Source organism: Phocoena phocoena, chromosome 12 (assembly GCF_963924675.1).
Source record: "Phocoena phocoena chromosome 12, mPhoPho1.1, whole genome shotgun sequence".
NCBI classification, from domain to species: Eukaryota; Metazoa; Chordata; class Mammalia; order Artiodactyla; family Phocoenidae; genus Phocoena; species Phocoena phocoena.
The window spans coordinates 43,562,734-43,581,071 of NC_089230.1; the positions used below are offsets into that span (position 1 = coordinate 43,562,734).

Here is an 18,338-nt window from a genome sequence, read left to right on the forward strand (position 1 = left end):
GAATTCAGGGATGATGTCAACCAAGAAAGTGCTTATGCCATCGTATAACATGGCAAAAGAAAGAAAATATTAACACAAACCACTAAAGAAAAAGGAAGTAAGGGAATTCCCTGGTGGTCCAGTGGTTAGGGCTCCATGTTTCCATGGCAGGGGGCATGGGTTTGATCCCTGGTCTGGGAACTCATATCCCGCAAGACAAAAAATCAAAGAAAGAAAAAGGAGGTAAGTTTGCATGAGAATTACAAAGTACTACTTAAATTTACAGAAGTTAATACTTCCGGCTGAGTTGAAGAAGGAAGGATGCACTGAGGAGGTGGTATCTGAATTGGGCCCTAAAAAGGAGTCAATATGCATACTGAGTTACTTGAAGGTACTTGTTATCTTCTTTTCCCACATTTATTGTCAGTCCTCTTTGGCTCCAAAAGGGATTTGAGGCAGACCTCACCTGCTCAAGTATAAGCTGGTAGAAGGCAGGGGTCTGAGTCTTCTTTGTCTTTCCTATGGTGTCATGCACCAATGATTACATGCAACACAGGCCTTCAAAAATATTTGTGGAAAAGAATGAAAGAGTATACAAAGAAGGTAAGGACGAAAGGAGAGAGAATGTCATAAAAGGAGACAAGTGAATTCCCATGATTTTTCTAAGAAGTTCTCCTTGACCTGGCAGCCACCCCACTCCTTTGCTCACTCCTCTTCCTGTGCCTTTGCCTAGCTGGCGGGCTCTGCTTGCAATGCTTTCTCCCCTCCCCTTTCTGGCATAAAATCCTCTGAGGCCCAATTCACTCTCCCCTTCCTAGCTGAGTATTCTCTGCCCACGTAAGCCTCACAGACATCTTCCTTCCTGCAATCCTGCTGCATGCATTTGTCTCTGTTCAACACTTAATTGTTCTCATAAAGTTTCATATTTAGTTATCCTCCAACCAGATTTTATAGCTCCTGAAGGCTGGAAACCATGTCATATTTCTTTTGCATGCCGCCCCTCTTTGCCTCCACCCAGACGTCCCCTCAAACACAGAAGTACCTGGCAAGTACTTGCTGAATGACTAATCCTTTCAGTATTTCTATTGCCAAAGTAGAACGTTCTTTCATCTGACTTTCCAGGTTCAAAAGTACATTGAAAAAAGTTATATATCAAAGCATTCATTTCTGATAACACAGATTTATCTTTTCTAAAACTTGCAATCACTGAAACAAACTTCAGTGGCTTCACCAACAAGAAAAAAGGATGTAAACACACAGAGAAGGGTCTGTTACATAACTACCCTAATACTTCTAGCTCCACTCAACTTCTTTAGGCACAGAATTTATCATTTTATGGCAATTTAGTAGTATAAATACTGCCAACAGATTTCTTCCCCAAGAAAGAGATACTGAAAGTGGTCCAACGTATCCTAAAACTTGCCAGATTAAATTTCACAAGTAGAGGTGAAACAGAATTTTTAAAGTTCCCACAGCAGATCTCAAATATCATTTGTTAATTTGAATTTTATACAGAATAACTCTATGCAAGTCACAGTAAATCTAAAAACTGTAATGGTGAAAATCTTAGAACCCTAGCAGAGCATGTGGTAAACAAGATGAATCTAATCTGAACAATGCTGGTTTCCTTAGAAAAAAAGGTGGATCTTAAAATTTCACACTAGAATTTAAGAAAGGATAAATTGAACTATTGCATAAAAGTAACAGATCGATTCTTATCTTGCTCTCTACTCCTCCTGGGTTCTCATTAGAGCCAACAGGCTCTAACTTGTAAAAGACTTACATTAAAGACAGAGGAAGAAAAGAAATTAACCTCACAACTAAAGGAGACACTAAAAGACACCTTGACCTAAGTTAACTCTGCAGGCTTTTCAGTGATTCCAAGAACCAGTTTCCTCTGAGAAAGGTAATTGTGAAAAACATTTCAAAATTGCTTTAAAACTATGGGCTGTGAAACTAAGTAGAAACACTTAATTCCAGTTGCCAAAGACACTGACATTGTTGGGCTCCACTTCTTGACATCCCCCAAACCCACTGCCCCAATATTGGCTAAGTGTGCATTTTCCAATACCTTTTGCAGCATCGCTATGAGCCTGCTTTTAAGATGATTACATCTTAAGTCCTACCTAATTTTCTTACTGAGAAAAAAACACAGCTGGTCTGACACCACAAATTAATTCTACTAGATCGCAGTATGTCAAAGGGACAAAGGAGCCAACTGAAATAGTACCCAAATTGTTTGAATTTGGACCCAAATTCAGTCCAAAGCTGAAACAATTTGAGCAACAAAATAAACAAAATAGTTCTGGATTACAACCCAAAGTATAAAAACAATATCCATGAGTCCATACTGATATAAAAATGACTGAATAAATAAATACATGAGGGAGAAAAAACAAACCTTTTGTGCATAAGAATTCCAAATGTTCGGTGTAGATAGCCTGCTCTTTCGGAAGTGGAGCATGACCTCCCCCTCCTTAAGTGTGGACTGTGTCTTCCTCCCAAAGAGGACAGTATGGACAAGGGGGAAAAGAATAACCTCACAGTAAGAAACCTGACAAACGCTATTTCAGCCGGGTGATCAAGGTCAACATCAGCCATGATAAGTCATATTTATGATCTGTACCCTTGATATGATGTGATGAAAATGGCACTTTACTTTTATGCTCTTCCTCCCCCAAACCTAAAACCCCAGTATTATAATGAGAAAAATACTAGACAAATCCCACTCGAGAGACATTTTACATATATATATATATATATATATATATATATATATTTTTTTTTTTTTTTTTTTTTTGTACGTGGGCCTCTCACTGCTGTGGCCTCTCCCGTTGTGGAGCACAGGCTCCGGACGCGCAAGCTCAGGGGCCATGGCTCACGGGCCCAGCCGCTCCGCGGCACGTGGGATCTTCCCGGACCGGGGCACGAACCCGTGTCCCCTGCATCGGCAGGCGGACTCTCAACCACTGCGCCAGCAGGGAAGCCCTCGAGAGACATTATAAAAATGCCTGACCAGTCCTTAAAATTGTCAAGGTCTTCAAAGCCAAGGAAAGTCTGAGAAACTTTCACAGAAAATAGGAGCCTGAGGAGACATGCTATTGTAACTAAATATAATGTGGTGTCCTGGGTGAGATCCTGGAACAGAAATGGGACATTAGGTAAAAGATAAGAAAATTTGAATATAATTTAGTTTTGGTTTGGGTTTTTTTTTAACACTTCCTTATTTTCTGCCACTGCAAGATGCTCCAGAATCACCTTGTATATTTCCTGCCCAGTCCTAGAATCAGCCATTTCTCTAAGGAGCCCTGGTTACTTTTGTGAAGAATGATTTTAAAAACCAAGAACTGAGCGCTAGGTGTGCTCATTACCACCAGGGTATCATTGCTGCTTGTCCTTTGCAGCTGACAGAGTGAGGAAATACATGCGTGTATACTAAACCATGTATATATAATACATGTATCTATAAACAATTCTAAATTTAACCATCTGTACTGATACTAAGCTAAACATGAGTTCACACTTAGTCTCCAGCTCTAATCCATTACAAGGATCATTCTGGCCTCCTCCCCTTCCTCTTCCGTAAACTACTTCACTGTAGAAAAACTGGCTCACTATAGAAAAAATTTTTTCTGTTTCTTTAATTTTGTATCTATATGAGATGCTGGATGTTCACTAAATTTATTTCATGATGTAAGTCAAATCATTATACCTTTAACTTTTATACAGTGCTGTATGTCAATTATATCTCAATAAAACTGGAGAGGGAAAAAAAAAATTCTACTAGAGAGTCTATCTTCCTGAACAAAAATGAAGCAAAGTTCACATTGTTTCTATAAATGCTATTATTATTTTTAACCAAAATACTGCTATAAGAAGTTTGGAATATGAGAGAAGTTTCCAGACTCTTTCTGACATGGGCAACCTCTATGTTTTGACCACATGGCTAATGAATGCCCCATACATTCAGGTGATCACTGTTGCCAGTCTAGTTCTACTAGAAAAACTGGGGCAGGGAAAAGTAAAAGATATTGCTGAAAGTCCAAATGGAACACCATAGTCTGATGCCAAGACCTTTTTAAAGATTTTCTAAAATAAAAAAGAAATGTGGAGAAAAGTGACCTGTTTGGGGAGAAAACAGATTAAGCATAGAGGAGAGGAGTTTTCAGACACTGTAATGTGTATCTGTATGAAAGGTTGAAGCAGTCTTATATAGAATCAATATTTAACCAGTTAGCAAATACTTTGCTCTAATAAATAAAAATGCTAAGTAGAAACTATAAAGACAACTCGCATTTCAAACACTGAAACTGACCATTTCTTCTACATTCATATAATTAAGTCATTTTTAACTTCTAAGATTTTCAAATCCAGATGAGCAGAGGTCATAAAATTAGAACCCCAGAAGATAAATGCTAACATCCCTTCTGGACAACCTCACTTGAACCTCTCTAAACAGAGAAGAACTCAAAGGCCTCCTCCATAAATCCATTCTAAAGGTTAAAACATTCAGAAAAACTTCCCTGTATTTAGCATAAATCCCTCTTGATGCCTGCTCTACAGCGATTTCCTCTTCTTTTTCTTCAGGGAAGATGGAAAACAGCTGTTCAACATTCCCTTTCAGTCTCCTTTTTCCTTCCTGCCAGGCCCATTCCCCCCCTGGGAGCAGTGTAAACACTGCAGGTGATTCCTAAATCCAGCTGGCCCCTGCCCGATTATCCACGGGTCTGGTGAGCCTGGCCCCATCCATACCTCCTAGGATGATATCATTCAACTGCCAAGGCCCCAAGAAGAGCTCTTAACCAGAATTTGTGGAATTCCAGAAATCCATTACTTATAGTCTGTCCTCAGATATAGCCAAACAACAAAAAGAGCACTGTGTCAAGAAGAAAAGCTGACAGTCACAACTGTAAAGAAGGCAAGCGGTGTGATCCTGCAGCCAGGCCACCTTTACTACTGCTCTACCTGGTGTCAGGGTGTTGAGTGCACCTTGGTGTGAAACATTTTTAAACTACTTGATGATTTTTATCATGCAATTCTTGAGTTTCTTGTCACTGACACACCTTTCTCGGTGTAAGCTAACTTTAGAAATGCTATAACCCTTTCAATACTTCAATGTAAAGGACTACTCTAAATGAAGGTGTCAATTTGTACTCCGTTATTTCTTTACATGAGTAATCTCTACCAGATTCACAACATAATCTACAGATTACTACATTTTACACTAAGACTTATATAACCAACCCAATGTTGTTATCTCCCACTTCAGGAATTGCTAACAAATATCTCCATTTTTCTTGCAATAGCAATTAGACTCCCACAGTAAAGCCAGTATATTGCCTGTGTACTTCATCAATAAAAATATTACAGACCCACAAGCTTGGTGAGCCCATTTCCTTTACAAGTTCTTTTTAAGAGTTATGAAATGCTGACTCAACTTTGTTGTGGTAGAACATCTGCACACATTAAATGCCTATTGCTTAGTAGCTAAGTTTGTTACACCTGAGAAAAACGTAAAATCCTTGATTTAATCAACAAATTCACAACCCTATGGCATCTATGTATGCAATGAATATTTCAAATGGAAAAATTTAAATGACAGCTTTTTAAAAGAGTGTGGACCTACTCAATTTCTTCTGAAAGATCATGTACACTAATTTAAACACACACAAGGAATTTTACTATGATTATCCTACTATTTTCCACATTTACTGGGGAGAAGAGAGGCACTATTAATTCCATAAATAATATCAAAAAATGTTTCTGGCATGCAGACACATACATACACTCAGTTGCAAACTCTCTCTGACTCTGTCTAGGACAAAGCAGATGGGCACAACCTACAATGGATACGTCACATATGTGTAATTGAGAGTTAACTGCATACATGTCTTTTGCTATATTTTTAAAAACAGGACTATACTTACCTAATGGTTATAACTATTCTCACATATAAAATGCCCAAACAAATCATGCTTATTATCAGGATGTTTATAGCTTCTACATATTACTAAAGAGGCAAATTCTGTTCTTTCAGAAATTACCTACTAACATTTGATGACAACACTTACCAAGATCAGGTGTATGGAACACCCCAAGGGAGTCGAAACAAACAGAAGGAAATTCAGCGGTAATCTTAAAGCACATCAAAATTCATAGTGTTATTCGGAATTAAGAACTGAACTCCATTCAAGAAATACACAGATGGCCTCAACAATCTTTTCTTCTCTTCCCAAAGTAAAATCATTCCCTTTTATTTTCTGTGATATTCAACAGATTCTCTGAATATTCTACCTCCTGCAGGTTTATACTCTTCTGGGCATCTGACAGGGGATCTGAAATCCACACCCTCAACAGGCTGGAGCTTGCTGAGACAAGCAGAAGGAAGCAACACAATTGGTAAAGCACCCAAAAACCCGAAGCCAGCTAATGAGAGCTAAGCAATGAGCCTAGGGTTTTGTGGGAATTAGAAGGGGCCCCAGGATGGAATCCTGATGGGGATGAGAAGAGATAGGCAGAGTGAGAGGAGAGAGCTGTGGGAAGAGGGTCTGTAAATAGCCAGTTTACAGAAGACTGGGAAGCACATAAGCATTCCAGGGAGCTGACAGTTCAGGGACAGTAATGAGTAGTAAGCGGGATAATAAATTAGATCTGTAGGAAAATGAATAAGAGTCTTTAACAACATGAATGTGGAGTCATAAAGGAGAAAAGTAGAATTACATACTCCATTTAGGTTATCTCATGTTTAAGGTAGACCAGTAATTACTTGCAAATGAGAGACAACAGGTCTTCCCTGCGGCGCAATGGTTGAGAATCTGCCTGCCAAAGCAGAGGACGCGGGTTTCGAGCCCTGGTCCAGGAAGATCCCACGTGCCGCGGAGCAACTAAGCCCATGAGCCACAACTACTGAGCCTGTGCTCTAGAGCCAGCAAGCCGCAGCTACTGAAGCCCGCACGCCTAGAGCCCGTGCTCAGCAACAAAGAGAAGCCACTGCAATGAGAAGCCTGTGCACTGCAATAAACAGTTGCCCCCGCTCGCCACGACTAGAGAGAGCCCGCGCACAACAGGGAAGACCCAATGCAGCCAAAAATAAAATAAATTTTTTTTTAAAATGAGAGATAAGTCTCTTACTTCCATGGTATTTCCATTTCTACACCCCTAAAATGAGGATAAGACACCTGCTCTACATCACTCTCCATTTCCACTAGGCTAAAACATCAGAATATTAGAATTATTTGAAAAAATATTAAATTACTAGGCAGTTTTAAAATGCAAGCATTCACGTAGCTGTATGATCTATCAAGGACTCTTCCTTCAATTGTCTAAATGTATATGAATTCATAAGAGTTTATTAACGCTAGTTTCTCCTCTTAATCGCATCCACAATATTTCCTAATTTTCTTTCCAGTATGCTTCTTCCCTGCAATATCTCTCCACCATCCCCTAACCAAACCACTCTTCCATATGCAACTAGAAGTTGTGAAACAATAAAGTTAGATGGGTCAGAACTTGGGACTACATTTATTAACTAACATATATAGAAAGATTTTCTTTAAAGAAAAATTGCTTCAATTAAAAATATTATCCACTTAATGCAAAGTTTGATTTTTAACATCTTTCTTGGAGTATGATTGCTTTACAATAGTACGTTAGTTTCTGCTGTATAACAAAGTGAATCGGCTATACATATGCATATATCCCCATATCCCCTCCCTCTTGCACCTCCCTCCCACCCTCCCTATCCCACCCCTCTAGGTGGTCACAAAGCACCAAGCTGATCTCCCTGTCCTATGCAGCTGCTTCCCACTAGCTATCTATTTTACATTTGGTAGTGTATAGGTGTCAATGCTACTCTTTCACTTTATCCCAGCTTACCCTTCCCCTCCCCAAGTCCTCAAGTCCATTCTCTACCTCTGCATCTTTATTCCTGTCCTGCCCCTAGGTTCATCAGAACTATATTTTTTTTGCAAAGTTTAATTTTTTAAATATAATTTCCTATTAGAGTTGGCAAGACTTTGAAATTCATCCATTTCTAATTATTGCTATCACCAAATAGAAGCATGGATCAGTGCCTCTGGAATCTAGGACTTTAATCTCTACTTCCATTCTACCCTTAATTAATCATATGAATTTTACTGGAAAATAATTTCTTTTTGGTACTCTGGGCTTACACGCTTGCCTAATTCCCATGCTGGCCACTGACTCAGGTTTAGAGGATTACATTGCATCATCCAAACACCTACTGGTAATTTGGTGACCACCAAAGAGTTTTATTCTCCAAATCACTGTAGGTGAAGATAATGTAATTCCAAGATGAGAAAACCCTAAGGCATTTTATAATATAGTAATAAGAACTGTCCTGCCCTCCGCTTGGACCCATTATTTCAGAAGGGTTGCTGGACATGGAATCTCTGCCTTACCCACTCCTTCATAATAGTAAAGATCCAGCCCCTCTCAGTAAATGGAATAAAAGTATCCACTATAATGATGGAGTTCCCTGGACCAGACATTCTTGATCTCCTCAAAGGCCTGCCACAAACATATCCCAGGACAATAACAGTATTTCTTTTTTTTTTTTTAAATGGAGGAGGGTGAAAAAAGGATAAGAAAATGTGTTATGTCTAAGACTCAAACATGCTAATGATTTAAGTAATATTTAACACATGCTGCAAATACAAAATGCTAGTCCTTTAGTAGTTTCTTTACCCCTTTGGAACACAAAGGTTACTGATATATTAAAACCCAAATTTAAATGTATCTTTCTTTATTCCTCTCCATTCATTTGTTGAAATCATAATAGAGCGGATATCATGTAATTACTTTCATGAACATGTAATTTCTTTCATGCCTTAGTGTAATCCAAGGCAAGTAGAAATAAATACCAAAATATTCTGCTACAAATAATATTAAGAAATGTATAAACAAATTTTTTTTTGTTTAATTGCAGAATGCATTTTCATCTATGATCTTAAAACACTTTTTCAGAGATTAAAAAAAATCTTTATAATGAGGTATTGGGAAGGGCGGGGCAACATCTGTGAAGCTAAGAACTTTCCCTCCTGGATGGCCACCAGATTAAGGCAGTACTGTGGGACACTGGACCGGAAAACAAATATCATTGAAAACCTGTAATTAGCTAATTTGTGGAATAATTTTATAAACACTAAAGTAGATGCACACACAAATATTAGGTATTATGATGGTCCTGACCTCATGTGGCAAACGTAGCTAACTTCTTACCCAGTGTCTTTCCATAAGCAGGCCCCTAACCTCAGATGGAGGAACTTTAAACAGCTTCTACCCAGCAGGACCAGGAAGGTGCTAATAATCTCCTCAGTGACAAAGGCCTAAATCGTATTCTGTGGCAAATTTCCCTCTTTATCCACATTTCTTTTTTTTGAGAATTCCATTTTACTTGGTAACTGTACTATCGATACTTTTTAACCTGAATGTAAAAATGTACTATGTAGGCCACTGTCTTTATTTAACGAAAACTAGATGACACTAATACTGACATCATATACCAATTAATGAAAAATGATGCTTCCCAAGCCCAAACTCTCAGGTGCCGCTTATTTATGGTTTCTCCCTTTCTACCTTAAGAGCTTGGGGAGAGCCAGGGCAGTTTCTTATATCCTTCTGTATGTCTCCTAAGTAAACAGCACTGTCTTGCACTTACTGCTGAACCCACACAGAGGGGTCACTAGATGATGGAGGCATCAAACTCAATATTTTCTCTTCTCCATTTATACTAGAACACATCTTACCTGCACACTTCATAAAAGGACACATATCTGTATGGGACCCTGTAGTACATGACACACAAATACTCAGATAACGCTGTATTTTATTTTTTCCATGCACATTACGAATAATTTGGGGATCCCATTTTAGAAGTAGTGTCAGAATATTCTGTAAAACATTGCACATAGGGACTTCCCTGGTGGTGCAGTGGTTAAGAATCCGCCTGCCAATGCAGGGGACACGGGTTCGAGCCCTGGTCCAGGAAGATCCCACATGCTGCGGAGCAACTAAGCCCGGCCACCACAACTACTGAGCCTGCGCTCTAGGGCCCGCAAGCCACAACTACTGAGCCCATGTGCCTAGAACCCGTGCTCTGCAACAAGAGAAGCCACCACAATGAGAAGCCCACGCACCGCGACGAAGAGTAGCCCCTGCTCGCAACTAGAGAAAGCCCACGTGCAGCAACGAAGACCCAACACAACCAAAACTAAACTAAACTAAAATAATAATAAAAAACATTGCACATAATATTTTATTTCATACGGGTTATCATTTATTGAGAAATTTTTAAAAACTGAAGAAAAGGAAATTCCTGAAAGGTTAAGTCTATAATGTGAAAAATAAAATAAAATAAAACCTGTTTCAAAACTATTTCTCAGTGAGAACGTCCCTTCTCAAATTTAATGTAACATTAACTAAACCATGACTAATGAAAAAACGTTTTAAAAAACTTTATAACACGGAGATTCCCAGAAATTAAATGTGGCATTTCCTGATCTAAGGAATTCCAGGTAAATGAGGCTCACCTACTTTTTTTTAAGCAATGGATTCGGTTTCAGCTCTAATGCCCGCCAGCCTAAGCAGAGGCTGATGCCTCAAATGAGCAATGAAAATGAGAAAGTTCTCGGGTCACAAACTTAGCTCAGATTCCAGCCGCGACAGATCTTGAGCCCATGTGGCATTGCTCACAGAGCTTCCCAGCCTGTGAGTCAAGCACGTCCCAGCCCCACCCTACCACCAGGGGCTGCCAGGGAGTGAGGTTTACCAACAATTTCTCCAAGTGTCTGCGGAGCCGGGCGGCTCTGGAATCCAGCGCCTGGGGGAGGCTCGGGACGTGCCTGCCCAGCTTCCACAATCGCAGAGGCGGGCTGCCAGCGCCAGCATCGGCACCCACGACCACTACCACCCCAATTAACGGAGACATACAGGGAAAGGAGGGCGCGAAGCTGTGCCAGGCTACCGGGCAGAGGGAAGCCGGAGCCCCCCGGCCGTCCAGGAAATCGCTGCTGGGCCGGCCGGACCCGACGCACCGAAAGTGATCTGAGTTCTTATGGTGCGCCCGGCTCTGCGCTGGGCGCTCGAGGGCTGGGAAGGGACTCAAAACTGCCCCGCCGCCGGGGAAACCCACAGCTCCGGCTTCACGCCTCGCGCGCCCTCCAGGAGCCCGGCGGAACCGCGCTCGGGCGCGCAGCTCGCGGCGCTCTGCGCCCAGCTGGGGACGTGGCTCTTCGCCTGCCTCCAGCCGGCGCCCGGCCACCCGCCCGAATCTCCGGAAGAAAGTTGCGCCGCGCGGGGCCCAGAGCGACGCCCGCCGCGCGCCCCTGCCCACCACTCGCGCGCCCCTCCACTTACCGCTCCCTGCCGCGGCTTCGTCCCCTCGGGCGTCGCCTCCCAGCTTGGGCCCAGGCTCCGGAAGCCCTTCCCGGCCCCCCTCACTCCAGGGCGCCCGGGCCCCTGGCGCCCTCGGAGCCGAGCCCTCAGCGCGCCCGCCGCGCCATGGGTGCGGGTGGGCGCCGCGCCACAGGATGCGCCGCTGCAGCCTCGGGCGGCGCTACTGCGAGCCGGGCCGGCGCGGGCGGGTGGGGTGTGGGCGAAAGGGGAGGAGGGCGGGACGCGGCGGGCGCTGAGGCTCAGCTGCAGGGAGGAGGAAACCGCAACGTCACCAGCGCCCCGGGAGGCGAGGACGGGGAGGGAGAAACGGGGACCCCTTCCCGCCGCCGGACCCCGACCTCCGGCCCGCCCCGCTTTCTCTTCCTCCTCCTCTCCCGGGACTCGCGACTCTCGGCCTTCCCCTCCACTCGGGCCCCGACTCTACGCACCCCTACCCTGCCAGGCCTCTTTGGCTTCAACTTGCTCTAGTTTCTAATGACCCCACGCGCTTCGGGTTCAACTCTAGAATCGCCCCCAAGCGAAGGGTACTTTTGGAGGCCCGAGGGGAGGAGCTGATGCTTCCATAGAGCTCCGGGAGAGGAAACCGTTTTCCTCCAACGTTGAGAACTTTACTACCGAGGCTGTTACCCACTCCCCTCGCCTTTTCCAAAATTGTTACCCCTCCGTTTCTCCCGAATTCAGTTTTACTCTCTTCTCAGACAGAAGGGTGGAAATCACCTATTTAGAAGCGGTCCTCGCCTTAACCGTACTAACAAAATACAGTAAAGCCAAAAGCACTGAACCCTGCAAACTGAACGGATGTTAATCAAAGGTAAAGGGTCAGGAACAGAACATTTGATATATACAACGCACAAGAGGAAATTTAATTTACCTTATCTCCTAGGCCTGGGTGGACGAGGGAGAGAAAGAGAGAGAGACCGACTCCCCTCATCCGTCTGAGTTTTTCAGGTGGAGGATTTGCAACCTTAGTAGTCACAGCCCCTTTGGAGAAGTTTCCTGCCTTCTCTTCCAGCAGCCATTGCACACAGCCTGATCCAACCTGGCCTCAGGAAAGTGGCAGACAAGACCAGGGCCGTCACCGCAGGGCTTCCTCAGCGTTGGCTTGTAATTAACCTGCCAGAGCTAGGCGGTACAGTGACAGATGTTCATCCATTCTTTAGCACTAGAGATGTTTTACCTGAGAGCAGTGCTTTTCTCCCTTGCTTCTCCCATGCTTTGTTTGAGTTCTGAAGGGCCACCTCCTTCCATTTTCCCGTCCTCAGAGTATCTCAAGACCTACAGAGTAGTTTCCCTCAGGCGACATTAGAAAGAAATGTGGATGTCGAGTTTTATGCTTCTTTTTTTCAGAAATTGCATTTGGAGAGAAATTCCTTACAAAATGGTCAAGAGGAAGTGGTTTTGTTAAAATATTTTAAATGTTCACTCAAGTAAACCACTAATTTGCGTAAACTTCCAGATGTTTTAGAGGTGGACTGTGGAGGAGATAAGGGGCTCTAGAACTTAAAACTAGTTTAATCTGGTTTAAATCCTCATTTTGCAATTTACTACAAGGGTCCTTGGAAAACTAACCTCAGAGCCTCCGTCTTCTCATCTGTAATGTAGAGATATAATACCTCCATCGAACAGCTATAGAGAAGATACAATAAAAATATCGAATATTTGAGTTACTACATGCCAGATACTGTGCTAAGAGATTTACATATATTAATTCAATTATTAGAGAAGATTCATTGTGAAAGTGTCTAGCTGTGGTATATAACCCATAAGTGTTAATTTACACTTACCTTCTCAAATTTGGAAAAGACCTTAGAAAAAGCGTCTGGTTTGATTTATTTAACCTCTAGATAAGTAGTCATCTAACTCAGTGGTTCTCCAACCTAGAACATTAAATCAGCAGGGGAGCTCTGATAAAATACTTTTTAATGGGGACCCCACACCAGACCAATAAATCAGAATCTCTAGGGCTAACATGTAAGCATCAGCATTTTAAAATCTCTTCCCAGGCGATCAGAATGTGCAACCAGGATGAAGAAATCTTCAAAGGAGGGCTTCCCTGGTGGCACAGTGGTTGAGAGTCCGCCTGCCGTTGCAGGGGACACGGGTTCGTGCCCTGTTCCGGGAGGATCCCGCATGCTGCGGAGCGTCTGGGCCCGTGAGCCATGGCCGCCGAGCCTGCGCGTCCGGAGCCTGCGCTCCGCAACAGGAGAGACCGCAGCAGTGAGAGACCGCGTACCGCTAAAAAAAAAAAAGAAAGAAAGAAATTTTCAAAGGAGACAGTACCCACTGTCTTCTATTCCCCTTTGCCCCCAGTTTTGCTCTAAATTGACCTGGAAATCTGCTTCGGAATAACATCCACCTCTTGCAAATGGCCCCCCAAGTAGTAGGACTCAAAGATCTGCAGTCCTGCCCTCTGGGGTCTTCTAGGATGCACTTAGCATGAATTCCACAGGCGAGTGCTTCAATTTGTCTGGATACCTACCAATTCCATCAGCTTTTCCTTATCTTTTCTGAAAGCCCTTGGAAGGTGGTTTACTTTGCCATTGTTCCTCTCAAAATCTGATCCCCAAAATTGAGTTCAAGGTTTTATTCAAATAACACAGATGTTTAACGGCTTTGTTCTAATTACTGTATTTTCCCCAAGTAAATCCTAGGCACTATTATGGCAGCAATATTACCCTATTGACTCCTATATTACAATCTACTAAAATTCTGAAGTAATAATGTCTTTTTCTCACCCACTCCAAAACACTTCTTCCCGAGCCACACCCATTATAGTTTGTTCAACACTTAGCACAATAAAATTTAATAGAATCACATGTTAAGTTAGGCCTCTTCTTTTAGCTTATTGACATGTTATGTATCACTGATGTAACTGAGTAATTCTACGTCCCAGCTTCACGTGTTCTGCAAATGCAGTCTGTATGCCATGTCAACATTCAAGTTCTCATTCTCAGATGCCTTGCACTGCTGACACTGAATTAGCATGCTGTTGACGAATATTCTCATCAGTTGAGGAACCTCATGTAACTTAATATTTTCTTCCCTTGTCCCAGAGCAGCTAAGGCACATGGGTACGTGACATCTTTGTAGAAATTAAAGTACACCATCATTTCCCAGGCTGAGGGATTAGGGAAAAGTGACCTCTTCCCCCAGATACAGCCCCAAACAGCAGATGTGCTTTGTCTATTAGATGTCCTTGCTATACGGTGTTACAACATAGTCCAAAAAAGGAAATGACTACTTGTGAATTCTTGTTAACTTCTGAGTTTCTTCCTTTTCTAAGTGCCCAGATATTACCTTAATCATAGGTTTATTCATTTTGCTCAGGATCTGTGACAAGCTCCTTGTCTTGGTTTCAGGAATCGAGCTGCTTCATTTTTTTGAAAACTGGAACTCCATTTGTTCATCCCCAGTCTTTTAGTGTTCACCTCTGATGCTGATTCTAGATGAAAGTCCTTATTTGTAAACTCTCCTTGCTGAGATGTAATTTTTCTAGGCAAGAGAAGTTAAGCTTTAGAGAGCTAGGCTTTCTTATAAGTTCTTCACCTATCTTAGCTTTCAATTAACTATTGCAAAGTACATTTTACTCTTTCAGGTTGAAGGGTTATTTTTTTCCATGATAGGGAAGAAAAAAGGGAGTTAGTTCTGGTTTATCATCCATTTACCTTAAGTAGGTATATCCCTTCTATGATCTTACAAAATGTATTTTTGTTGTTGTTGTCTTTAGTTTACTTTTGGCTCTAGCCTAATGAACCCCAGTCTTACAGGGCTGTTACGAGTATATGGTTTCTGTTCTCGTTTAAGTCATTAGACTCAAATTGCCCTTTAGGTTTTACTAACCAGCCAGCTGGTCCATGACTGTATACCTGCTTCAATCCTTGAAAAGCCTTTTTTCCCCCCTCAGATCAAATTAGTCTATTCATAAAACCACCTTACCCTACATCTAAAAGATACATTCTCGAGTCACCGAAGAGGTGTGATCATTTTGGTTTGCTCAAACCCTATTGCCCTATACTTGTACTAACTTCCTCAGTGATAATATCCTTCAGCTTCCCCTTCCATCTCCGGGCATTCAGCCCTGTCCAGACATCCACCACCAACTTCTCCAACCTTCCTTTCTCAGGCCTGTCACCTCCCTGACTCTTCCAGTGCTGACCTGCTCCTTGCCACTGCCTAGACTGTTCTGCTGCTACTGCTTCATCTCCAGATGATTCAAGCTTCCTGAACTTAGCTTTCATCATTAATACGAAAGGAAACATTTACCTACATTCTTAATCATAATTGAGTTGTAACCCTCCATCCTCAGTCACAATTTGAGGCGTTTACATATAATTCTTCAGATACATGTTTCCTGGCCTCACAATCTTTTAACAGATCGATCATTACGTGTGCCAGGAACTTCCATCTGTGTCTCATTTTATCCTCACAGGCACTGATGTCAGTATTACTATGTTCATTTGACTGATGAGGAAACAGAGGCTCAGAAAGTTGAAGTGAATTTCCCAAGACGTAATGGCTCAGACCACATATGATTACATTTTCTGTTATCAAATCCAGGCTCTTTCCACTAAACCACTTGGCCCATACTAACTTTTCATATCTAAAGCCCCACTTACAGTCTGTGTCCTGGTCTCAGATGAAAGTTATCCTCCATTCATGCTCCATTGACTTTTGAAATTGATGATTTTTACATATCCCCTGAGTTACCTTAAACTACTGTTGGCCTGCAAGTCTTGTAGTTGCCCAGCCTGGAGACCAAAGAAAGAGCTTGGAAACAGTGACAGAGACATCAATGGTTTATTGGACAGGGGATCTTAAGCAAAATGTCCTGGAGGGGCACCCCACTGCCTACAACAGACAACATGGCAACAATCTTCTCTACTCAAGGAAGGAGGCTATTTATAGGTGGAATTGACATCAGGTGGGCTCATCACTTACAGGGACTAATTAAACCCTATAATTATGAGGTTGCATAGTTGTATGAGAGAAGCAGGGACTGGTCCAGCATGAGATGTACAGGGAGCCAGAGAACAGCCATCTTGAATGGCCTAACCATACAACTACCCAAGGTGTCCCTTACACCTACCAAACTATAGCACTGTTCTCTGAAATTACAAAAATGATTATTAATTTTTGCCACATGAATGGATGAAATTAGAAGTTTGTTCTTTACTCAGAGTTATGGAATGGGTCAAAATTTTAAGCATTTAGTATTTTTCTTAAACATGGCTTTTGAGAATTGTAAAGAAATCTGGACATCACTGAGGAATTTAGAAAATAAATATTTATTAAGATGTTTTTAATTGGGTGATTCAGGTGCTTGGGTAGTACTTAATTCTCCTCTTTTTACCAAACTCTGGCTTTTTCCAGAAACGTACAGCTAGGGAAGAATTGTGTTAAGAAGTTTCTGAGGACAGGTTCACGGCCCAGGAATCTGATTGCCAAATGTCCGTGTATTGTTATGGTCTGTTATTTCAAGAAATAGCCCAACTTCTCTCTTCATACACCCCACTCACAGCCCTGCTGAAAGTTGTTGAGTTCATGCCAGGTTTGCACTAGTTTGGAAGTCAAACCTTATGAGACTTTATGCTCATGTATTCGGGAGCCATAGGAGTTATTCAGGCAGCATTCTGTAGTAGAACTCTTCTGGGGGAGTACCTAAAACACACCAATGCTCAGGCTTACTCTCAGAAATTCTTATTTAATTCTTTCTAGGATGACGTCCAGACATCCCATATTCTTTTTAAGATGCCAGATGGTTCCAGTATGTAGCCAGAGTTAGAACCAATACTCCATAGCAGTGCTTCCCAAACTTTGCTGTACTTTAGAACAACCTGTGGGTTTTAGAACTTCTGATGCCCAGGCTGTAGCCTGTACCAATCAAAGCATAATAACAGGGTGTTTAAAGCCCTGTGATTCCAATGTATAGAAAGCTTGGGAACCACTGGTCTACAGGAGTATTACTCAATGGGCACTTGAATCAAATGAAGCATTAGATTTAGACGATAGGTTTATTTGCCACACTTGTACTGGTTTAATAATGATATAAAATATTGTGAAGATTGGTTTTCATTTATATCAGTTCACTGATATATTTATTTCTAAATACTTTTGTTGGATATGCAGTTTGGGGAAGTATTACTTGATTTCAGTAATGGCTGAACTAGTGAAGTTGCTTTCAGAATATAAGGTTTCATTTCACATTTCTGCTGCCCAAGTATTATAAATAATGAATTCCAATAGCCAGGCTATTCAGGCTTTTTCTTCTACTGGTGAGATTAACTGTATCAGGCAATGAAAATCTTGTCTGCTTTGCATTCATAGTATCTTTTAGATAAGGAATAATTGACAGTTTGCTGATATTAAACCTAAGTATGTGATCCAATGGCATTTTTCAATATCTTTTTCTAACCTGATTCCAAATAATACAGACTTGTTTCTTCTTCTGTTTTAATTTTTAAGACTTTTTAAAATGGTGGGATTTTTGAGTGGCCATTTTTACTCTTTGTGGACAAATGGAAACAAAATTTAAAAGCCCAAGTACAGTCTAACAGAAAAACAGCATTCCTTAGAGGCACTTATGATCTATGAAGCAAGGTAAAAAGAAACTTGGAATAATACCAACCCTTTCCTTTTACAAAGAAACTGAGGTTAACATAGGTGGTGACTGTTACAGTTCCTGCTGCTAATTACTGGTAGAGAGGAGAAGTCAGTCCTCTTGGTTCCTAGCCAAGCTTCCTTTCTCCCACTTCTCCATGCTGCATCACTGGCCAAGAAACTACAACTAACTTCTTTTGAGATTTCATATCTTACATTAACTGTGGCAATTTATTTTAAAATGTCAAGATACATTTTTTTCCATTAACAAAAGGTCAATGTATAAGGAGAAATAAGCCTTATTTTAGGGAAAATCAAATGCCTACTCAAAATGTACTCAAAATATA

The 18,338-nt window shown here is 41.7% G+C and overlaps 1 protein-coding gene and 1 pseudogene across 2 annotated transcripts in view; one reads left to right on the top strand and one right to left on the bottom strand.

Moving 5' to 3' along the window:
• Nucleotides 1–11,558, bottom strand: part of DSE (dermatan sulfate epimerase) — a 69,310-nt gene extending 57,752 nt beyond the window's left edge. The window contains exon 1 of one of the 2 annotated variants that reach the window (XM_065888779.1): nucleotides 11,356–11,552. The gene's annotated coding sequence lies outside the window, so the exon portion shown is untranslated. Of the gene's footprint in view, nucleotides 1–11,355 lie in introns of both variants that reach the window. The other variant, XM_065888780.1, reaches the window with a different exon arrangement.
• LOC136131860 (uncharacterized) lies at nucleotides 9,043–11,869 on the top strand (annotated as a pseudogene).
• Nucleotides 11,870–18,338: the final 6,469 nt, after the last annotated feature.